This window comes from Semicossyphus pulcher, unplaced genomic scaffold (assembly GCF_022749685.1).
Source record: "Semicossyphus pulcher isolate SPU_LCO1_2020_fin unplaced genomic scaffold, fSemPul1.0.p SCAF_23, whole genome shotgun sequence".
Classification (NCBI taxonomy): domain Eukaryota; kingdom Metazoa; phylum Chordata; class Actinopteri; order Labriformes; family Labridae; genus Semicossyphus; species Semicossyphus pulcher.
Genome location: NW_027211697.1, coordinates 14,210,270 through 14,232,926, shown reverse-complemented (window position 1 = coordinate 14,232,926; position 22,657 = coordinate 14,210,270). Strand labels below are relative to the sequence as shown.

The 22,657-nt window shown below is 39.4% G+C and overlaps 1 pseudogene; it reads left to right on the top strand.

The window, feature by feature from the left end:
- Nucleotides 1-2,832: 2,832 nt before the first annotated feature.
- Nucleotides 2,833-21,267, top strand: LOC138603254 (immunoglobulin gamma-1 heavy chain-like; annotated as a pseudogene).
- The last annotated feature ends 1,390 nt before the right edge of the window (nucleotides 21,268-22,657 follow it).

Here is a 22,657-nt window from a genome sequence, read left to right as displayed (position 1 = left end):
TCGAACAGTCCAAGTATCCAGAAACAACTGGGTCAGCCTATCAACAGGCTTTGAAGAGCTCACACAACAGATCAGCTCATTAACGGCATCTGCTGCAGATGTGATAACATTCATCAGAGCTTTAACTCGTCTTGAGAAAAACTGCAGATTCTGACCATGAAGTAAAAACATCGAGAGCCACATTGTTGGAAGCAGTCCAGAGGAGATTTAGGGACATTGAATCTGAGCGCCTGTATACCATCGCTACAGTCCTAGATCCGAGGTGAGAAAACCTCATGAGCGCATGTGCGTTTGTGTGTGTCCAGTGCTTATGTCGCTCTGAGCGAATTAAAGAACAGGAAAGAAAGCAAGCAAAATGAGTAGGCTATTGAAAATGTTTAGATTCAGAAGCAATGTAAATTAAAACGTATTTATTGCTTTGATAAACATATGACAAATCAAAACAAGACTTATGAACAATCTTCGAAATTCATAAAATTATTGTTTACATTTATTTTTTTAAATAAAAAGGTCTAAAGAGATATTTTCCCGACACACTAAAGCCAAAGATACGTGGGCTGTTTTCTGAAGTCCTAGCTGCCCAAACGAAGCAACAGAATAGTCAGGCGAGTTCAGAAGCAAGTGGCTCCAAGCCCCCAGAGAAAGTACCACGAGCTAGGTCCTAGCATGCTATGTATGCTGAATTGTCGGATGAAGATGGGGAACATGGTGGCGGCGGCATCGTCAGCCCAACATCATCACAGATGAACCTCTGCCTATTGGAACAAGTTATCCCACGAAGCCGGCAGCCACTTGTTTTTTGGCAGGACAATAAAAGTAGCTTCCCTGCTCTTGCACAAGCAGCACGAGCCTACCTCGGTGCACCATGCACAAGTGTAGATAGCAAAAGACTTTTCAGCACAGCAGGGGATAGTGTTGATGACAAGAGGAACAAGCGGTCTGCCAAAAATGCAGAGATGCTTATATTTATAAAGAAAAATGTGCCATTGATGCCAAATAAATAAGCTTAGAGAGACACTGATCTCCACCCCCCACCACCACCACCTTTCACCCTCTAAACATGCACCAAACTGCCTCAGCTTTACAGAACAAAAGAACAGGACTGTATTATTTACTTGTGATGCCAAAGTCATCATAATGTTGGAAACATGTTTGAAACTTTATAATCAAATGTTTTAGAGTTGAAGTTATATATCCATAAGATTTATAAATGAAATGTTTTAAAAGTTAAAGGTCTTATAGTCTAATGCCTTAAAATTAACTTTCCTATAGTCTAATGCCTTTATAGTTAAAATGTCTTAAAGTTAACTTTTCTATAGTCTAAAGCCTTAAAGTTTTACAGTCAAATGTCTTAAAGTTAAAGTTTGAAAGTCAAATGTTTTATAGTTAAGGTTTTTCAGTCAAATGTTTTAAAATAAGTTTTTATAATCTAAAGTGTTAAAACTTTAAAAATAGAATCCTTAGCTGAGAAACTCGCTGGGCTCAGTATAAAAGCCAGGTGCAGGGTGGGCAGCTGGCCAAGAAAAACAGGTGTCCCCCCGAGCCCCCCCCTTATCTGTTGTACAGTGCATGAACGTGCCTAATTGGCCGGAGTGAGGAAGAGTCCTGCGGAAAAGTTGGAAATGGGTCGGGCAAAACTGAAAGGAAACAAACTGAGGGCAGAGAGCCAGAGTGAGGGGGGGTCTCCAACAGGTGCTGTCAATTAAATGAATAGATCATGTTAAAACAATAAATAGAGCTACACAATCCATCCAGGGCTTCAAAAAGACCCTGTGATCGGCATCGGCAGATCCTGCATCCGGTGATTGGCCTGAAAACTCAGGATCGGAGCACCCCTCTTAAATCCATACTATAGATTCAATGTTGAAGTCTTGTTTAATCTCATTCGTCTGAATGTTAAAGTCGTTTCCATCAAGAATTCAACATCATTCATTTGTCATTGCACAACAGAGTTCCACAATGATTCAATGTTTTAGCCCATTCCTGCAACACACAGAACAAAAGGACACATTTTGTAAAGTAGAATAGAAAAAGAAAAAATAAATTGTTATATCTGAGTTATTTAGATACTAATACACTGTTTCATCTGCACACTTAAAGTTATAATTCTGTTGCATTCTTTTTGGATTTGTTGTTTGGGGGAATGTAAACGACAGCAACAAGATAGTGCTGATAACTTTATGCTGAAATCTGAACTTTAAAAACTTGACATCTGGGAAATATTAACTTTTATTATTATTTATTATTATTTAACAATATTTGAGCACCAAGTATCATCGATAAAAACAGTTTCTCCCCTTGTGAACACTAACATGAAGCCACCACAGGAGGAGCCCTCAGACCACCAAAGATTTCAACATCAGTTCACTGTTACAGCAGCAAGAAAAACTTGAGACTTCATGAAAGAACTCTTCTGTTTCCATCAATAGAACTGATCATTATCAGAATCATGTGAGCATTGGAAACTGAACCAGAAGTCACCTTTATTATTCAAACTACAACAAATGAAGCTTTCAATACCAATCTAAACTCTGGGCAGATACCCAGAAACAAAGGAGACAAAACCTCCCACACATGTCGACAGTGAGATCTATAATGAAAGAACATCACGGGCAGTTAACACCTGATAGAGGTTTATATGGGAGCAGATCTTCTGGTGTCAAACAAGAGAAGAACTTACTGCTTCAGTCTGATGAACTGAAAATAACAGAGATAAAAGTCAAATGATATTCCTCCCTGAGGAGGAGTCAATGCAAACTGTGATGTCTTCCTCCTCTACTTATGTGACTGCAGAGAGGAGGACAGAGAACAGTGGACACACAGTTTAACATGATGGACTACAGGACAGGACTGCTGCTGTTAACTGTCTGCTGGGCAGGTGAAGATCATCACTATATTCATGTTACATAGCGTATATATCTGTCAGCAGCTGATTTCACTTGATGTTTTTATCCTCTCTCCAGGTGTTGATGGTCAGACTCTGACAGAATCTGAACCAGTGGTTAAACGTCCTGGAGAATCCCACAGACTGACCTGTACAGGCTCTGGATTCACATTCAGTGACTACTATATGGCCTGGATCAGACAGGCTCCTGGAAAAGGACTGGAGTGGGTCGCTGCTATAACTGATGGTGGTGGTAGCAACAAATACTACTCTCAGTCAGTTCGAGGCCGGTTCACCGTCTCCAGAGACGACAGCAGACAGCAGGTGTATCTGCAGATGAACAGTCTGAAGACTGAAGATTCTGCTGTTTATTATTGTGCTCGAGACCCACAGTGACCGGAGGAGGCTGAGCAGCTGTACAAAATCCTGTTTCATATTCTTTATTTTACATTATAAACATTATTTAAATAACAAACAAAATATAGAATCCTTCAAACTGCTCCTAAAATGTTTCTAAGAAACACAATAAAGATCACTGGCTCGAACAGGCCGAACACAAAACAACAGTTTGGTTGCTGAAATTATATTTTGTAATATTTTTTTTATCTTGTTCACACAAGATAATAAAAGATTATTTCCACAAGAGTTCAAACACAAGACACACACAGGGCAGCAAGTTAATACATCTCTGAGAAGATGATCGCATTGTGCGCACAAGATTTGCATCTGGTCTCAGATCCTCTGGCCTGCTTGAAGTTTCTTGTATTTCTGTGTCTTTAAACTGTGATAACACTGACACCTTTAAGAGTCTGTATGCAAACCTGCAAAGCAGCGCTATTAAATATGACTACTATTTACATGATGCTGACTGACGTCACTGTATTTCTGTTAGCAGCAAATGAGTAGAGTTAGTGAGAAAATACATTCATTCATAAATGCTACAATTAGAAACAAAGCTGTTTATAAATGTTCAAAGTCAATCATAAATTTAATGTAGCAGGCGACCGGTGATAAATTCTGTCAGGAAAACTGCTGAAGTAATATTTAAAGTGGATTTTAATCATTTGTAAACTTATTATTAAACTTACTGTAAATGTGGCTCATAAAGTAACAGATAGACAGCTGCTCCTTTAGACTCCATTAGTGCTCATCTTCATTATAGCAATGCTGATTTTAATGAATACATTTTCTATTATCCCTGAATGTTAATGTTAATATTCATAAGAGGAATAATTATCCTTATTGTTGTTCTCAATATTATTATTATTATGTTTCCAGTCTGCAGATATAAAAGCAGTGAACAGACTCTTCTACTGGCTCCACTTAAACCAACACTGATGCTTCATATGTTTGACTCTATGCAAACTCAGTGAGCTTCCTTGTTACTCGGCTATAAAAGCTTCACATCAGGCTGTCAGTGGAGTTCACAGCACGTCACTTTAACATAAAGCATGTTTTCTGTAGCTCTGCTGCTGCTGTTGGCAGCTGGATGTGAGTCTCTCTGGATTTGTCAAAGTCAACAGTTCTTCTTTTGCACTTTAACTTGATCATTTCTTACAAAACATGTTCTTTATTTTAACAGGTGTGAAGTGTGAACAGTTGACACAGCCGGCCTCTGAGACTGTGCAGCCAGGTCAACGTCTGACCATCACCTGTCAGGTCTCTTATTCTGTTAGCAGCTATGCTACAGCCTGGATCAGACAGCCTGCAGGGAAAGGACTGGAGTGGATTGGAATGAAATACACTGGTGATTCATACTACAAAGATTCACTGAAGAACAAGTTCAGTATCGACTCAGACTCTTCCAGCAACACAGTGGCCCTCATTTATCAAACGAACGTACGGCAGAAAACTGTGCGTACGACCATTTCCATGCAAGCTTCGGCATTTATCAATTTAGACGTGAGCGGAAGCTACGATCAGATCTCACGTCAGGTCTGAGCTTGTGTACGCAAATCTGAGTCTGTGGATTTGCGGTGCAGCACAGCAAAATCTGGCTGAGTCTGAAAGTAATTATTAAACAAGCCTCAGCTGTCATCTAAGCATAAGCAGCCACATATTCAGAACAGATCAAAGAGGATTCTTAAAACGAATAAAACAAAATGATTATTTTTTAAAATCCCACGTTTTTACTGATACCACTTTTTTGTAAAATAAAAAAAATATGATAGGCTAAATATCCTTAACATGACAACTAATTATTCAACATTAAAATTTGAAATAATAATAAATACAAGCAGAAATCCGTGTTTGCAAATGAACTCAAAATAGCCTTTGGTAAAATTGTGCAATTGTTTTTGAGCACAGGTTCAACAGTGCGCACACACGCACACGGGTCACAGTGGAGCGCTGCTTCAGGTTGCTCAGGGGCAGGTGGCTCTGTCTTGGACCAGCGGGGGGAACGCTGCTGTATATAATGTGTTATTTATCGCCTCAAGTGTGCCGACAACTGAGGCAGCGCAGCACGGGGGGCGGAGGGCACGCGCTCGCTCTCTGCAGCCTGACTCTGTGGGTCTGGCTCAGTGGGACCGCTCTGGGGAGGAGAGCTGGCCGACATACTGCTGGTGCCTGGCTCTGAAACATTTAAACATACAATAGAAATATATACCCATGTATCATGTGTAATCCTAATTATTTGTAAGAAATTTGTAAGTTATTGAGAATTTTAATCAAACCCCAGCCAGAGTCCGTTCCTGTACGGCAACGCTGTTGACTGCCTCCGTTATCCTCTTCCACACAGCGTTTTATGAGCTCCTTTAATTCCATTTTTCAGACTGCCAAAAAGCACATCTTTGTTTTGCTCCACCTCAGATGTGAGGATGCCGATTAACATCTCGGAAAAGTTTCTTTTCTTGCCAGTGTTTCTTTTCTCCATGTTTGACCTCAGTGGGCGAGGCCTCCAAACCAGGAATATTTAAGTTGCGTAACATGTTAATGACGGTCGAATTCAGCCGCCGCATTTATCAAGACCGGATCAATCGTACGCTGGGATTGGTCAGATACGAACGTTTCATAAATCACACGTGTGTCCTGTCGTAAGACCAATTCTGCGCTCAGATCTGCACCCGTTTTCACGCAAGATTGATAAATGAGGGCCAGCGACTCTAAACGGACAGAATGTGCAGCCTGAAGACACTGCTGTGTATTACTGTGCCAGAGAGCCACAGTGAGAGACAATAACAGGAGAGTCGTACAAAAACTACTTCCTCTGTTTACAACCATCACTGGGAACATTCAGTTCTCTCAGCATCACTTCATAAAAACTGAGTGTTATTATCTGTCAGTGATTAAAATGATGGTTATTGAATGTTTTTTCTTTTCTTTTATTTGTTGGAAGGTTTAATTCAGGTCCAACTTCACAAAAACAGTGAAATAATTTCAGTTTTTACTTGTAAGAAATGTTCACAGACACTTATGAAAGATTGTGTCCTGTTTCAATGCTGATTAAATTCATTTTAATTAATGTGGTTGAACTGTGTCCATGTGTATTCAACATGTTAAAGCCCTTTATTATTATTACTGCAATATCTACAGTGGAGTGGGCATTTGTGATGGAACTTCTGAGGCTTCCGTTAAAATAAGCAAAATGAAACATAATTCTACACAAAGAAAGTCAAAAACAAACAGTAACCACCTCTTTACAGCGGTTTGAAGAGACATCCAAACATCTAAACACATTTTAAAGAGTGGGAAACTGAGTTTAATTTGATGTTCAGAGAAGAAGAAAGCTGTTAATCTTCAGTTTTCACATGAACTCTTTTAACATCAGTGTTTTTTGTGTTGATTTACTCATGGCTTTGCCCGACCATACTGCTGTTAAAACAGAGGAAAATATGATCAAATATGACTGGTCAATACAAAGAGATGTTCTCTCTGTGAGGAGGAGTCAATGCAAACTGTGATGTCTTCCTCCTCTACTTATGTGACTGCAGAGAGGAGGACAGAGAACAGTGGACACACAGTTTAACATGATGGACTACAGGACAGGACTGCTGCTGTTAACTGTCTGCTGGGCAGGTGAAGATCATCACTATATCCATGTTACATAGCGTATATATCTGTCAGCAGCTGATTTCACTTGATGTTTTTATCCTCTCTCCAGGTGTTGATGCTCAGACTCTGACAGAATCTGAACCAGTGGTTAAACGTCCTGGAGAATCCCACAGACTGACCTGTACAGCCTCTGGATTCACATTCAGCAGCTATCCGATGCATTGGGTCAGACAGGCTCCTGGAAAAGGACTGGAGTGGGTCGCTGCTATAAGCAGTGGTGGTAGCGACAAATACTACTCTCAGTCAGTTCAAGGCCGGTTCACCATCTCCAGAGACAACAGCAGACAGCAGGTGTATCTGCAGATGAACAGTCTGAAGACTGAAGACACTGCTGTGTATTACTGTGCCAGAAGAGACACAATAACACAAACCATCAGCAGAGCTGAACAAAAACCCCTCAGTGCCTGAACACTTGTAACATGAAGCCACCAGAGGAGGAGCCCTCAGACCACTAATGATTATAACAACAGTTCACTGTTAAGAACAGAACAGACATATTTAGAAACAGGAAAAGTCAAAGATTATAATGTATAAAAAGATATTTAATATACAGTGAAGTGTCAACATGTGAAATAGTGACATTATTTCTCTTCACAACTCTGTCTCAAAAAGGTTTCCATGAAACAAATGAAACATTAAAGATGGAATTTCTGTCTTTGACTAAATAACATGGGGTTAAATGGCATCTATGTTCTGAGGGCTTACACACGTTTCCTCACTTTGTTGTTGAAGCTTCATTAATATCCACAAATGTTTTCTACACATTTATTCCTGCTGTTTTTTTCCTAATGATGTTCTGAGAAATAAAACTGATGAGAACTCAGTGAGAAAATAAACAACAGAAAGAAAAACTCTGAAGGTTTGATTTGTTGGGAAAACTCACTTTGGCAAAACTTTAAAACTGATTAATTGTTGTCAAAGTCGACACATCATGCAGCCTGAGCTCCAGAACGTAGAGCAGGGGTGTCCAAACTACGGCCCGTGGGCCAACTGCGGCCTGTGGTCCATTTCTAATTTGCAGCAATTCCTAAACACAGAATGGAATATGGCCCGCATGAGAAAATAAAGCTTGTGCTTGACTGTATTGTACGTCTTAGTTTTGACACTAGGCGGCGCTGCTGTCTTGAACAAGGCAGCTTCTCCGTCCTCACAAAACAGGTGCAATCACTCAGAGAAGATTTTGCCACGGGTGATTAAACATGAAAACCAAAGAAACACAAATTAGCAAGCGAGTGCAGAAAGTTTCAGACACAGTGGGAAAATGAATATTTCTTCATGGAAGTCAAGGGGAAGTGTGTCTGTTGGATTTGCATTGAAACTGCTGCAGTGATGAAAGACTACAATGTTCAACGACACGATGAAACCAAGCATCAGTCCGACACGTCCTACACTGGTGCCGAGCCACAACAGAAAGTTAAGCAAATGGCAGCTAGCCTGTTAGCTCAACAACAGTATTTTTTCCATCCTAACAAAACACAAGAAGATGCCACAGTCACCAGATACGAGGTAGCTCAACTCATTGCCCGACACGGGAAACCTTCCTCAGAGGGTGACTTCATGAAACAGTGCCTCACTAAAGTGGCAGGAATAATGTGACCAGAGAAAATGCAGGAATTCAACGTCAGCACGTCCAGAAACACAGTCGCCCAGCGAATCCAAGACTTGTCAGCTGACTTAAAGCATCAAGTGTCAGATGAAGCTCGTGCTTTTGATTTCTACTTGATTGCATGTGATGAGAGCACAGAGGCCACTTTGTCCTTTTTTGTTTGCAGGAATTGACGAGAACGTTTGACAATAACTCTGTGCCAAGAAGGTCCAGCTTGGCGACGTGATGAACACTTCTGAAAACATATTTCGAGCTCGAGGGCTCTATCACAGAGAATTTCAGGCTCTCCTAAAATTGCTGCTGAATACGGGGACCTAATCTTCCAATGTCCAAAGAGCAGTTTGTGCCACAGCTTTACACACACATGAAAGCCTTCTGTGTGAAGCTCCGTCTCTTTGAGACACAATGAGGCAACTTCAATGCTGCACACTTCCCCACGCTGTGTGAAATTAAATCTGCTTTTCCAAAGGCCAACTTCTCTGCTAAGAAAGGGAAATATGTGTCTGTGATCATTTTTCTGCTATTGACAAAGACATCCAGCTGTTCTCTACCTCCTTCTTGATGGATGCAGAAGAAGTGGATGAGAGTCTGCAATTAGAACTGATGGAAATGCAGTGTGAAGACTCTGAAGAATCAACATCAGCTTCTCTTCAAACATGACTTCTACTGGAGCTTAGAAGAGGCCAAGTTTCCTCTGATGAGGCGCCAAAAACAATGATCAGTCTTTTTGTCTCTTCATACGAATGTGAGCAAACTTTAATACACGAGAGGTGAGGTAAATTAAAGTGGCCCAGTTTCTCTCTGTGACGAGGAGTCAATGCAAACTGTGATGTCTTCCTCCTCTACTTATGTGACTGCAGAGAGGAGGACAGAGAACAGTGGACACACAGTTTAACATGATGGACTACAGGACAGGACTGCTGCTGTTAACTGTCTGCTGGGCAGGTGAAGATCATCACTATATTCATGTTACATAGCGTATATATCTGTCAGCAGCTGATTTCACTTGATGTTTTTATCCTCTCTCCAGGTGTTGATGGTGAGACTCTGACACAATCTGGACCAGTGGTTAAACGTCCTGGAGAATCCCACAGACTGACCTGTACAGGCTCTGGATTCACATTCAGTGGCTATGAGATGCACTGGGTCAGACAGGCTCCTGGAAAAGGACTGGAGTGGGTCGCTTACATCAGCAGTGCTAGTAGCAGCATCTACTACTCTCAGTCAGTTCAAGGCCGGTTCACCATCTCCAGAGACAACAGCAGACAGCAGCTGTATCTGCAGATGAACAGTCTGAAGACTGAAGACACTGCTGTGTATTACTGTGCCAGAGAGCCACAGTGAGAGACAATAACAGGAGAGTCGTACAAAAACTACTTCCTCTGTTTACAACCATCACTGGGGACAGTTGGAACATATGTTTGTAATACTGATGTGCCATAATGTAAATTCTTATTATAGATTCAATGTTGAAGTCTTGTTTAATCTCATTCGTCTGAATGTTAAAGTCATTTTCATCAAGAATTCAACATCATTCATTTGTCATTGCACAACAGAGTTCCACAATGATTCAATGTTTTAGCCCATTCCTGCAACACACAGAACAAAAGGACACATTGTTTAAAGTAGAATAGAAAAAGAAAAAATAAATTGTTATATCTGAGTTATTTAGATACTAATACACTGTTTCATCTGCACACTTAAAGTTATAATTATGTTGCATTCTTTTTGGATTTGTTGTTTGGGGGAATGTAAACGGCAGCAACAAGATAGTGCTGATAACTTTATGCTGAAATCTGAACTTTAAAAACTTGACATCTGGGAAATATTATTAACTTTTATTATTATTTATTATTATTTAACAATATTTGAGCACCAAGTATCATCGATAAAAACAGTTTCTCCCCTTGTGAACACTAACATGAAGCCACCACAGGAGGAGCCCTCAGACCACCAAAGATTTCAACATCAGTTCACTGTTACAGCAGCAAGAAAAACTTGAGACTTCATGAAAGAACTCTTCTGTTTCCATCAATAGAACTGATCATTATCAGAATCATGTGAGCATTGGAAACTGAACCAGAAGTCACCTTTATTATTCAAACTACAACAAATGAAGCTTTCAATACCAATCTAAACTCTGGGCAGATACCCAGAAACAAAGGAGACAAAACCTCCCACACATGTCGACAGTGAGATCTAGAATGAAAGAACATCACGGGCAGTTAACACCTGATAGAGGTTTATATGGGAGCAGATCTTCTGGTGTCAAACCAGAGAAGAACTTACTGCTTCAGTCTGATGAACTGAAAATAACAGAGATAAAAGTCAAATGATATTCCTCCCTGAGGAGGAGTCAATGCAAACTGTGATGTCTTCCTCCTCTACTTATGTGACTGCAGAGAGGAGGACAGAGAACAGTGGACACACAGTTTAACATGATGGACTACAGGACAGGACTGCTGCTGTTAACTGTCTGCTGGGCAGGTGAAGATCATCACTATATTCATGTTACATAGCGTATATATCTGTCAGCAGCTGATTTCACTTGATGTTTTTATCCTCTCTCCAGGTGTTGATGCTCAGACTCTGACAGAATCTGAACCAGTGGTTAAACGTCCTGGAGAATCCCACAGACTGACCTGTACAGCCTCTGGATTCACAATCAGTGGCTCCTGGATGAGCTGGGTCAGACAGGCTCCTGGAAAAGGACTGGAGTGGGTCGCTGCTATAAACACTGGTGGTAGCACCAAACACTACTCTCAGTCAGTTCAAGGCCGGTTCACCGTCTCCAGAGACAACAGCAGACAGCAGCTGTATCTGCAGATGAACAGTCTGAAGACTGAAGACACTGCTGTGTATTACTGTGCCAGAGACACACAGTGACTGGAGGAGGCTGAGCAGCTGTACAAAATCCTTCAGGACTCATCTTTACTGCACTGATAGATCAACAATAACCATAGAACTCAAAGGCTGTCTTACAGTAATGATCACTTACTCATGTAACAGACAATAACAGAAAATCCATCTGCTAAAATAATTGTCTAGATATAAATAAAATAAATACTACATGTTTACATTATTGTTGCATTATTGTTTATATTATTTGGCGTCTAAAATCAGTCTCAGTATGAGATTGAAAATAATAATGCAGTTCTCTTTATAGAAACACTAGATGGCAGTCAGTGTCCAGTCTCTCTCTGCTCTGTTACTGTAATGAGACACTCATGTCTACGGTGGCCAGCAAGGGCAAACGTGCTGCAACAGCCCAAACAATTTTGTTTAGAAGAAATGAGCTGCAAATTCAGAAACGATGTAAATTCAAAAACACAAGCAAAAGTCTAAAACAAATTCAACGACGGAAACGCGCTGCAAATGAAAAAACTGCTGCAAAAAGCCAAAACAAATACATTAACATCAAACACGCTGCAAATACAGAAACGATGCAAAGTCAAAAACACACAAACCCAGAAAACACATGCAAAAGAAAAACGCTGCAAACACAGCCAACACAACGGAAGAGCTCCAGGCCTGTAGGGGGCGCTCTGTGTGACAGGTTAGTATTAACTGGAGAGAGAGGGAGACGAGACAGTGAATTTATTACCTCTCAGACTTTCTCATTTTAGACGCTGCTGGAGCGGAGCGTCTCTGTTGGTCATGTACTACTGACAACTTTAAAATATGAGCAAAGAAATCACACACTTTTGTTGAGACACGGCTCCCGATCAACTGATAGCTTTACTAACTTAACCGCTGCTAATTGTAGCTTCTGTTAGCCGTGCAGCTAGTGGTTCTTTATGATTACTCTGTCCGGTATCGGGCTCCGAGTACAGTTAAGTGTCCGTGTTAACTCAACTAGCAAAAGGTAGTTTGGGTGTTTGGGGTTATCTCGTCCGCAGCAGAAGTCACGGCCGGGCCGCTACCATATGGCCAGAGACCAACACTGCTCAGTTTGAGAACAGGGAAGACAGTAGCGTGGTGGTTTTCTTGCAGAGTTCGGCACCAGTGAGATTTCCCATCTGAACCCCCACTTAGGCTGTCTTCTGTGTCACGAAGCTGCCTTCTTGTTTGCTTTTGTTTTGGACTTTTGCTTGTGTTTTTGAATTTACATCGTTTCTGAATTTGCAGCTCATTTCTTCTAAACAAAATTGAAAAACTAAATTTAAAAACTAAACACTATTAAAAGCATAGACCTAACACTAACACCAGAAGCAGTGGAAGCAGACGGCACTTATTCAGCCGATATTCTAACATTAGCTGCAGCCAAATGCGTCTTGGTGTATGTGTGATGGTATAAAATATGCAGCTTTATATTCTTGTATTGCGTTCACATCGTTCACATCCTGCTTGAAAAAATAACATAAAACATCAAGAGAATTGCACTTTCATTTATTTTCATATTTTTGTAAAACAATCTCTAAACCATTTTAATTTTTATTTAAAATAAAATCCACTGATTTTCTGACCAAGTCAGAGAACTGTGTTGTCTCCTGCAGATGTGGTGAGGTTTTGTCATGTACTTTTGTCACTGTGGTAACTGATAGCAGCTGGGGTGACGACACAGTGTTACACACTGTAACCAAAACCTGTTCATATATTCATCTCTCTTTTTAATCGAAATGGCAGCAGAGCTGCTGGTGAATGACCATCAGACTGTCACAGGATTGGTTCAGTAAAAGTACTTATGTTCATTTCAACTATGGAGATTGTAGAAATATCGCAAAAAACATGTTTAAGAGAAGTGAAATCCTGTGTTTATATGCAGAGAATATTGTCTGACTTGACTCTGCATTTACTAAACTGAGTCAGCATAAACGATGTCAGCTATAAAGTCATATTTAGTCTGCTTTGCAACATAATGCTTTTGTGACTCTGTGGCTTTGCAGAAATAGCTGTGGCTGTATTCTTATGTATTAAGTTCATGTTCATTTTATGAAAACACTGTAAACATTGTTTAAACATTAATTTACCTAAAAAAATACTGAACTCTTCATCAATGATGAAGATGAAGGATGATGGTAAGACCAGGATAATAAAGTTAAATCTTTCATTTATAATTTCAGTTGTCAGTTAAACTGTAGTAAATATTATATAGAAAAGAAAGTGGGCTACCATTAATTATAAATGGTACTGTATAGCATAGCACAAATACAATTCAGTATTGTGTCATTACTCTCGTGCACATGAGATAGTAAATCGTGGCCTCGTTTTAAATAATGGTCATAGATTCTCGAAGCTGCAGCTTCGCTCTCATCCTGATGGAGCTCAATTCTGCCACATAGGCACTTTGTACGTCTACTGCCCAAACTTTGCTGTGTTTTAGCCCAGACGCCCGCTCTACGTATAGACGGCAATTAGACTTCTATTAGCTGCAGAATTGCTTGCTGGGTAATTCCGTGAGTGCAACCTTAAGAAGTCCAAACTGTGCAGTCGGCTGACGCACGGACATCTAAGTGACATAATGAAAATAGCCACTGCTCAGAAACTAGTTCCTGATGTCGACAGGCTGGTAAGAGCCAAAAGTGTCGGGTGCAAGTGAAAATGCGAGTGTACGGCATTCATCCGCGTTGTACGTCTTGTTTTGAAAGTGTGTCTGTATGTGCGGGGGGTAAGCCTTGGACAGCCTGTACTGATTTAACACCTGGTATTAACAATAATAGTAATGTCTTAATGACTTCACAGTAAACTGGTGAGAGGTGCCTCCTCCCCATCCAGCTCATCATCTGTGAGAGTGGAGGTGCGGACAGCTCCTCTCCTCAATCATACATAAACTAAGAGCAAACTGCACGGAGAAGAGAAACTTTATGCTTGTGTTTGTGCTTGATTATCATTAACACAATATGCTTTGGGAATTGGACCTTGAGACAGGCCTGACATAACCCAGCAAGCAAAAGCCGTCATTTAAACAGATGGGCTCGATATAGGCCTGATTTAGTCTGGCTATGTGTAGCAAATTTCAGCCCGAATTTTAATGAAGTAGATTAGTTAGTTAGTACTGTTATGACATCAACGTGTCAGAAACACATTTTTGTTTAATCATTTTGTTAATTTGTTCATCAAAGCAATGAAAGGGTGATGAAAGTAATGACATAGCTTCATTTCTCAAAAATCATTTGGCAGTGGTATGTGAAATACGCTCCACACAAAGATGTAATTTCAACACATTTTATTTTACATACAAAAACCATAAACACCGCGCTTTATGGGCTGTGTGATGTTAATAATTACATTCAGAGACATCATAAAGGGAACAGTTTGGAACATTTTCCACAGAAGAAGAAAAAAGAAGAGTGCGCATGCTCAGGTTCTTTGGCTGTGCAGCTCTGACTGTGAATGCTGAACGATCCCTGGATGCTGACGTAGTTCATTAATACCTAAGGGACATGTGATTAGACAAAGTGTCCGGTAGCCGACAGGGATAAGAGCTCAGCTTGAATACATGCATGCAGTGATGGAATCCCAGTCGATCCTTTTCTGCTTAATATTTTTTGGGTTACTGTGATGCACTGCTCACTTACATAATCATTTTAGCCACTATGAGACTTGAAAGTTGCTGTAAATGTGTGTCAATGTGTGATGAATCTTGTGACAGAAGCAGGTGAAATCTGGTCCGAACACAAACGTTTAATCAAAGTCTTCAAATAGACGTCTACTGAATTATCACGGACAGCCCAAATTTTGCCGTGTATTAGCCCAGACGCCAGGTCTACGCAAAAGATATGAGAATTAAATGTGGTCTGTTAAAGCTGCAGTAGGTAGCTGTAATAATGAACTTAATCTGGCATTGTTAATACAAAGCCCTGAACGAGGACATGATACATCTCCTCTATTCCGTTGGTAAAGAAGCCTAAATAAACCCTAAAATATTACAGAAATAGAAAAGAGAACACCTTCCACTGACAGTTAAATATTTGATTATTATTACTTATGCATTGATGTAGCTGGAAGATGTGGAGTTCATTTTAAACTATTTTGTAATAGTTTTTTTATTATAGGAATGTTGTCACAATAATATAGAGTCTAGCAGGTTTGAATAAATATAAAAATGTGGGGTGCCAGTCAGAGTCAAGTCTGACAAATACCAAAAATAAAGAACAAAAATAGTTTCCTGGTAAGCTGGCGTTCCTCTCCTCCACTCAACAAACAACACATTAGCCTCTGACATACAGTATATAAAGATATGTCTGGGTTTTCCACTGCATGGTTATTTTGGGAGGGTGTGATTGGGTTATTGAATGATTGTGGCTGCTGACTGTGTGAATGAACACAAGGAATATTGGGCGGTGTTATTTGAACCAGATCGCTACAAGAGCTTAAAGGGACACCTTCCGATGTTTTGGTTTGCCCAACCTTTTGCCAAATCTGAACCATGACATGATGAATGGAGATCCTGATAATAGTTGCCAAGTTAAACAGAAAAAGCTTGTAAGCTGTTTTGACATTGCTTCTTGAAGATTCACAACCGAGAATAATTAAAAATCCTCCAGTAAGAACTGAGTCAGAATGACTAAAATCCATACGTTACCTAAACCTAAAAAGTTAATGGACTAAAACATGAGATACTTTCAGTATGGATGTTGTGGATGATTGAGTGGATATGACAGCCCGATATCATAAACCTATTTCCATGTCCAAGTAATGCAGCTAAATCAAGTATATCTGGTTATCCACGCTGCAGTAACTGAAGGTGACAGGAGGATGTGATAAAGCTGTACACCAACTGTTGGCAAACACTTGGTTTTATATAAGCCCCACCACAGGAAAGGAATACCTTTAGGGAAGTGGTTAATAAATGGTACATTGGGGATTGCTTTAGTCAGTGAAACATGTTTGCTTTTCATGGTTTTTTTCATTATAAAAATGTATGTTGGTTAAAACTGTACTCAAACTAACATTTAATCTTTAGTTAAAACATAAGATCAGAGTAAATATTACATATATACACTAATTTACTGAGTAAGTACAACAATTTAGAATATGATACAAGCTCCCAAGTATTTTCGTACTATAGTTCAATTGAAACCTCTCCTTACATTTCAAATGTCATTGATATCACATAATTTGACCTCAGTGGCGTGAAAGGCGTCTTTGAGGTGCTTGTTTTTGTATGTTGGATGTGTTGACATATCACACTGTGACGGTGCTTTTGACATCTGGGGAAAAGGAACCATGGTGACCGTCACATCAGGTAAAATAATTCATTTTGGTCTTGATAATGACAATTTGGTGATTACACATTTAAATATAAGGTATTTTGACCTCAGTGGCTTGAAGGGAGTCTTTGAGGTGCTTGTTTTTGTATGTTGGATGTGTTGACATATCACACTGTGACAATGCTTTTGACATCTGGGGAAAAGGAACCATGGTGACCATCACATCAGGTAAAATAATTCATTTTGGTCTTGATAATGACAATTTGGTGATTACACATTTAAATATAAGGTATTTTGACCTCAGTGGCTTGAAGGGAGTCTTTGAGGTGCTTGTTTTTGTATGTTGGATGTGTTGACATATCACACTGTGACGGTGCTTTTGACATCTGGGGAAAAGGAACGATGGTTACAGTCACATCAGGTAAGCCAAACACTTATTTTGTCTTTTTAATTTGTTTGTTTGATTTTGAAGCAGAATTAGGAAATCCAGTTTTGACTCCGTAAGTTAATGTATATCTGGAATACTGTATGTTAAAGGTGTTAAAATCCATAGACTCAATTTAAACTGAGCGGATCCAATTTCAAAGTTGGTAATTGCAGAGGCCAATGTAACTATGTAATAGGGTAGATTATTACAAAATCACACACTATGGAACATGTAGATGCTTGAGATCCAGGTTTTTGTATGCAGCGGTTAATTATTTGTTGAACTGTGACAACTGGGCTTTTGACTACTGGGGAAAAGGCACTATGGTCACTGTCACTTCAGGTAAGTGATTTTAATATGTTTGATTAGTGAATGAAACTCCCATTGATCCCATTACTAATGCAATTTCATCTTTTTTCATGTGGTCACAAGTGTTGAACAAGGATATCATAGCCAACAGTATTTTGTAGGCTGGCATAGAATCTCTGATAATATTAAAACTCCTGGCTGGTAGTTCTATGGACAGGTTTATATCTTACTTTGGTTTTGGCAACAGTTCAAATCAAACTGTTTGATGAGAAGTTATTATTAAGGGATATTACAGTAAAAAGTAAGTTTTCGTGTTAAGTCCTTATGACTTTCTGAACTGTGACAACTGGGGTGCTTTCGACTACTGGGGAAAAGGCACTATGGTAACGGTGTCATCAGGTAAGATTTGCACTGCTAAATCCCTTTTTAAGTTACATTTAAATTGCTAAAACCTCTAAAGATTTGGAGTGTCACAAAATGAAAGTGTTTTACTATAAGGGTAAAAAAAAAAAAAATCTGTTTGCCGGTAAAAATTCTCTGAAGACACTGGTGAAGACTTATACTAAGTGTATTTTATTTCATTGGAAGAAAATATATGACAAAGCGAGCATTATTAAAAGTTAGAGTAGAGTAGAGTAGCTCTCAACGTTAGTAGACAGCCTTACCAGACTAGTGGTTCAGTAATTTCAGCGCTGTGTTACTATGAAGCTTTTGACTACTGGGGAAAGGGTACAATGGTAACTGTTACATCAGGTAAGAATACTGTTTAATCTCAAACATATTTGCCTAATTTAAACAAAAGTTAAAGTTAACAAAATGATATGATGCCATAAACTCAGTACTGTATGTTTGTCAAATGTACAGCTACGCTCCATTTAACTTTGAAAAAATAACAATGATTATCATCAAAGTTACGGACTAAAAGTTATCGACATTTATATTTTAAAAAGAGTATACCACAATTGATATTACTGAGGGAGGCTAGTTCATCAAATAACATCTAAAGAAATGTGATAAGATAAAGATGTATGTACGGAGCGCACTTCTCTCATTCAACATATGAAAAGGTTAAGGTATTAAAATGTATCCTTGATTGCAATGCTTTGCTATGCTTTTGATGAAGTAAGCCAACTTCATTCCATTGTTAACTTATGTTTGATGAAAAATATCTTATTTTAAATGTTCACTTCACTTTTTTAACGGCATTTTTGTTTCTACTTTGTTAGCATGTGTTTCCAAGCCAACCGTGTATCCTCTGATACAATGTGATTCTGGGACTGGTGACCTGGTCACTCTTGGCTGCCTTGCCACTGGCTTCACACCGTCCTCAGTGACCTACACATGGAACAAACAGGGGTCTAACTTGCCGGAATTCACTCAGTATCCTCCAGTACTGAAAGACAATGTTTATACGGGAGTCAGTCAACTCAAAGTGAGCAGACAGGACTGGGACAACATGAAGCCCTTCCAATGTGTTGTGACAAATACAGCAGGAACAGGACAGGGGACATTCATCAAGCCACGTAAGTCTTGTGTTTAGTCATATATAAATGCCTTTATAGTAGTTGATTTGAAATGTAGCAGGTTAACATGGCAGAGCTGTTAACATATTTTAGCATTGTGAAACAATTTAAAAGGTTTTCAAATTGATTGTGATGACACAAAGCGTACATGTATTGCCAGTAGATAACAGTAGAATACAGTGCCAAATACATAAGATCCATTTCTTACGGTGCACTAATCAATAATAATAATACATTGATAAATGTTATTGGTGCAATGTGTCTCTACTAGTTGGTTTTATTACTGTGTTCTTTAGAGGTGTTATCAGAGGTAGACTAACCCCGTCATTGTACCTTTATCCTGAGCTGATATTTTGACGTTTGAAGTAAAAGTAAAAGTGAGCCATCACTGTTGTAATTGTTTTACAATATACTCAATTATGAAGGAACGTGAACACAAAGGAGAGCACAAAAAAGAATTTAGCTATTAAAAGGTTAGAGTGTTTCTAAGGTTTCTAATGTCATAATGAGCAGACCTGACCGGTTAACCAAACAGTGTGGTGGAATGAGAAGGTTGGCACTTTCTCGTGCACATACAGCTGCTGACTCAGTCTATATTATCTATTACTAATATTCTGCATGCCCTCTGCACCTGCTGAAGAACAAATTATTGTTGTGTGCTCTGCTTCTTTCCATCTATCTGCATAATCATAGTGATGCAGATAGATTGAACCTTTATGGTGATAATTAACGTTCAAGTTAACTCCATGTTTGCTTGCCTGAGCAGTCAATGTATATGCAGAAGCGAGCATCAGAGCTCTGCTGTTCAATTGTATTTTCCTCGAGTCCTTCTGCACACTTTAAAAACAAGCTAAAGAGATCCTTTGAGTTTTATCAAACTACATGAACCTCTGCTTCTGCATATATATATTATACACACACACACACACACACACACACACACACATCCCCTGCTTGCGCATACATATATTTGTTTATATCTTTTTTTTTTTCAGATATGCCTTATCAGATACCAGATGTTAAAGTGTTTGTCTCATGTTATGAGGATCAGGAGGTTGCCTTCACCTGCATTGCCAGTGATTTTTCACCAAGTAATCAAAAAGATCAAATGGCTGAAAAATGAAGCACCAATAGCCGATGAAGCAAATGTGATGAAAAGCTCTTCTGCAGAGAAAAAGACAGCTAATGGACTGTACAGTGTTTACAGTGTTCTCAAAGTACCAGCCAGTGAATGGACTGAGAGCATTAATTATACATGCGAGTTTGAAGGGAAAGGTCAAAATGGTGCAACGTTCAATAGATCCACTGTGTCCTACAAACAGACGTCCTCTCCCTCTAGTAAGTAAATGAATACTAATTATTGAAACATTTTGTGTGAATTTCTATGGTTTATATTCTCATTGGTTTGCAGCCATTCCTGTCCAATAATGTTTCCCTTATTCCTCAGCCCCAAAGGTGACGGATGCAGTGAATTAGCTGCTGACGTAGTGATCAAAGACCCTTCACTGGAGGACTTGTTTTCAAAAGGAAAAGGAACAATAGTATGTGAAGTCAAGGTAAATACGCCATCAGTAGAAGAGGTACGTTGGGAGGACGAGGAAGGAACTGAAATCGCTAATGCCAAATCGAAGGACAAAAAAGGACGTGGAGGCCTTTACAGAGTACCACTCGAGATCACATTTGAGGACTGGACCCGGGGGATAAAACCCAGCTGTGTTGTTATTCATCCAGATTTACATGAACCGCTCAAGAAACCCTTTGAAAGGAATATTGGTAAGAAAACTGAAGGGCTGTCTTTATTTTTTCTAATCATGCCATCAAATCCAGTGATCTTTCTCAGCTGATTATGGAGCAGAGATTTTCTTCAGCACTGTATGTGTGGCAGGAGGTTTAATGTTTCTCTCATGCTTGCAGGAGGACCGACTCGGCGTCCTTCAGTGTTTATGCTGGCTCCAGTAGAACATACTAGACAAGAAATGGTGACCTTGACTTGCTATGTGAAAGACTTCTACCCTCGTGAGGTTTTGGTGTCTTGGCTTGTTGATGACGAGAAAGCAGATTCAACATACACGTTCCATACCACAGAGCCTGTAGAAAACCAAGGATCCTATTCGGCTTATGGCCAGTTATCGCTCAGCCTTGATCAGTGGAAACAGAGTGATGTAGTGTATAGCTGTGAAGTGTCCCACGAGTCTATGGCTCAACCAAACTCAACCAAAGCTATTGTCAGGTCCATTGGGTACAGAATGCATGAAGGGAACAACCTGGTCCACCTCAACATGTTTCGACACATGCCAATACTGCCTTTTTAAAATGCGTTGTTGTCTATTGAATTAACTGACCGAACAACTGATTAAATCTGGTCTTACCTCGAAGGTTATAAAGTATATAACCCTACAAAAAATGACTCAAATACTTTTGAAATCCAAAAACCAACATTTAGCTTTGAACGTTTTACTTAAACTATGAAGGTCATAATTATGAAGATGTCAGACAAGTACTCATTGTGATATTTTATTATACAGTAATGTAGGCCTAACTGGAAAAGCAGGACTTTGATTACTTTGGTGCATTTTCACTCAACATTTGTTTTCTTTGTCTTCACAGGTTAAATGAAACAAGGTGAACTTTCTGTAAGACTTATTTTGTCTGCCTTTTTTTCATTAACTTAAGAGTCATTATTAAGAGTATTGTGTAAGTATTTTCCTTTGTTTTAATTACAAAAGCTTTATGTCTGCTGAACAAAAATGTTTAAATGTCATTAACCATTGATGTTGATCCATTTTTTGCTTTTCCATTTAATTGTTCATACTATCTATTGTCTAAATGTCTATTTCACCAATAAATGTTTTAATACGTAACACTTATTTCTTGTTATTGACATTTTAATTGTTTTATCATGTTATTTATTGCATTACTCTGTTTATCATCTCCATTGCATCTGCAAAAGACAAAAGTTCTCGGTTCTATTATTAAGAGACTTAAACCTTCAGCAGGTCCTGACAAGCAATGCAAAAACTATAGTGCATGTACACTGACATGAGACGACATGAGATATTTAAATGTGCACTCTGTTTCTCTTACTGGCATAACCCCAACTCACACCTGGAGTCTGTGATGCTCCGTTGCTCATAACTTTGTTTCACTTCTGTAATTTGGTGCTTTACTAGGGGCGGCTGTGGCTCAGTGCTAGAGCCGGTCGTCTTTCAAACGGAAGGTCGGAGGTTCGATCCCCAGCTCCCTCACGCTCAGGTCGAAGTGTCCTAAATTGCTCCCGGTGGCATAGCCAACGGGTATGAATGTGATATCTGATTGACAGTTGGGCACTTTACGTAGCAGTCCTGCCATCAGTGTGTGTGAATGGTTGAATGTGAAATGTAGTGTAAAAGCAGCTTTGAGTGGTCGCAAAGACTAGAAAAGCACACAAGTACAGTCCATTTACTTTATTGGGAGCTGGGTGTTACTCAATGCTTCCGCCTGCTGCTTGCCCTGATCACTCTACCCTGTCATGCTGCAACATCTGTGCAACAGACTTCCAGCCTTCTCTCCACCTAACTTTTAGGACACACACCATCTAGCCTAGACACAAAGGTATTACCATTTACAATTCAGGCCCACATAATGTAAAGGTATGTACAACTGCTGATATGATATCAGCTCATTTTTTATAAATAAACATCTAATAGTGAGAAAGAAGCAAGC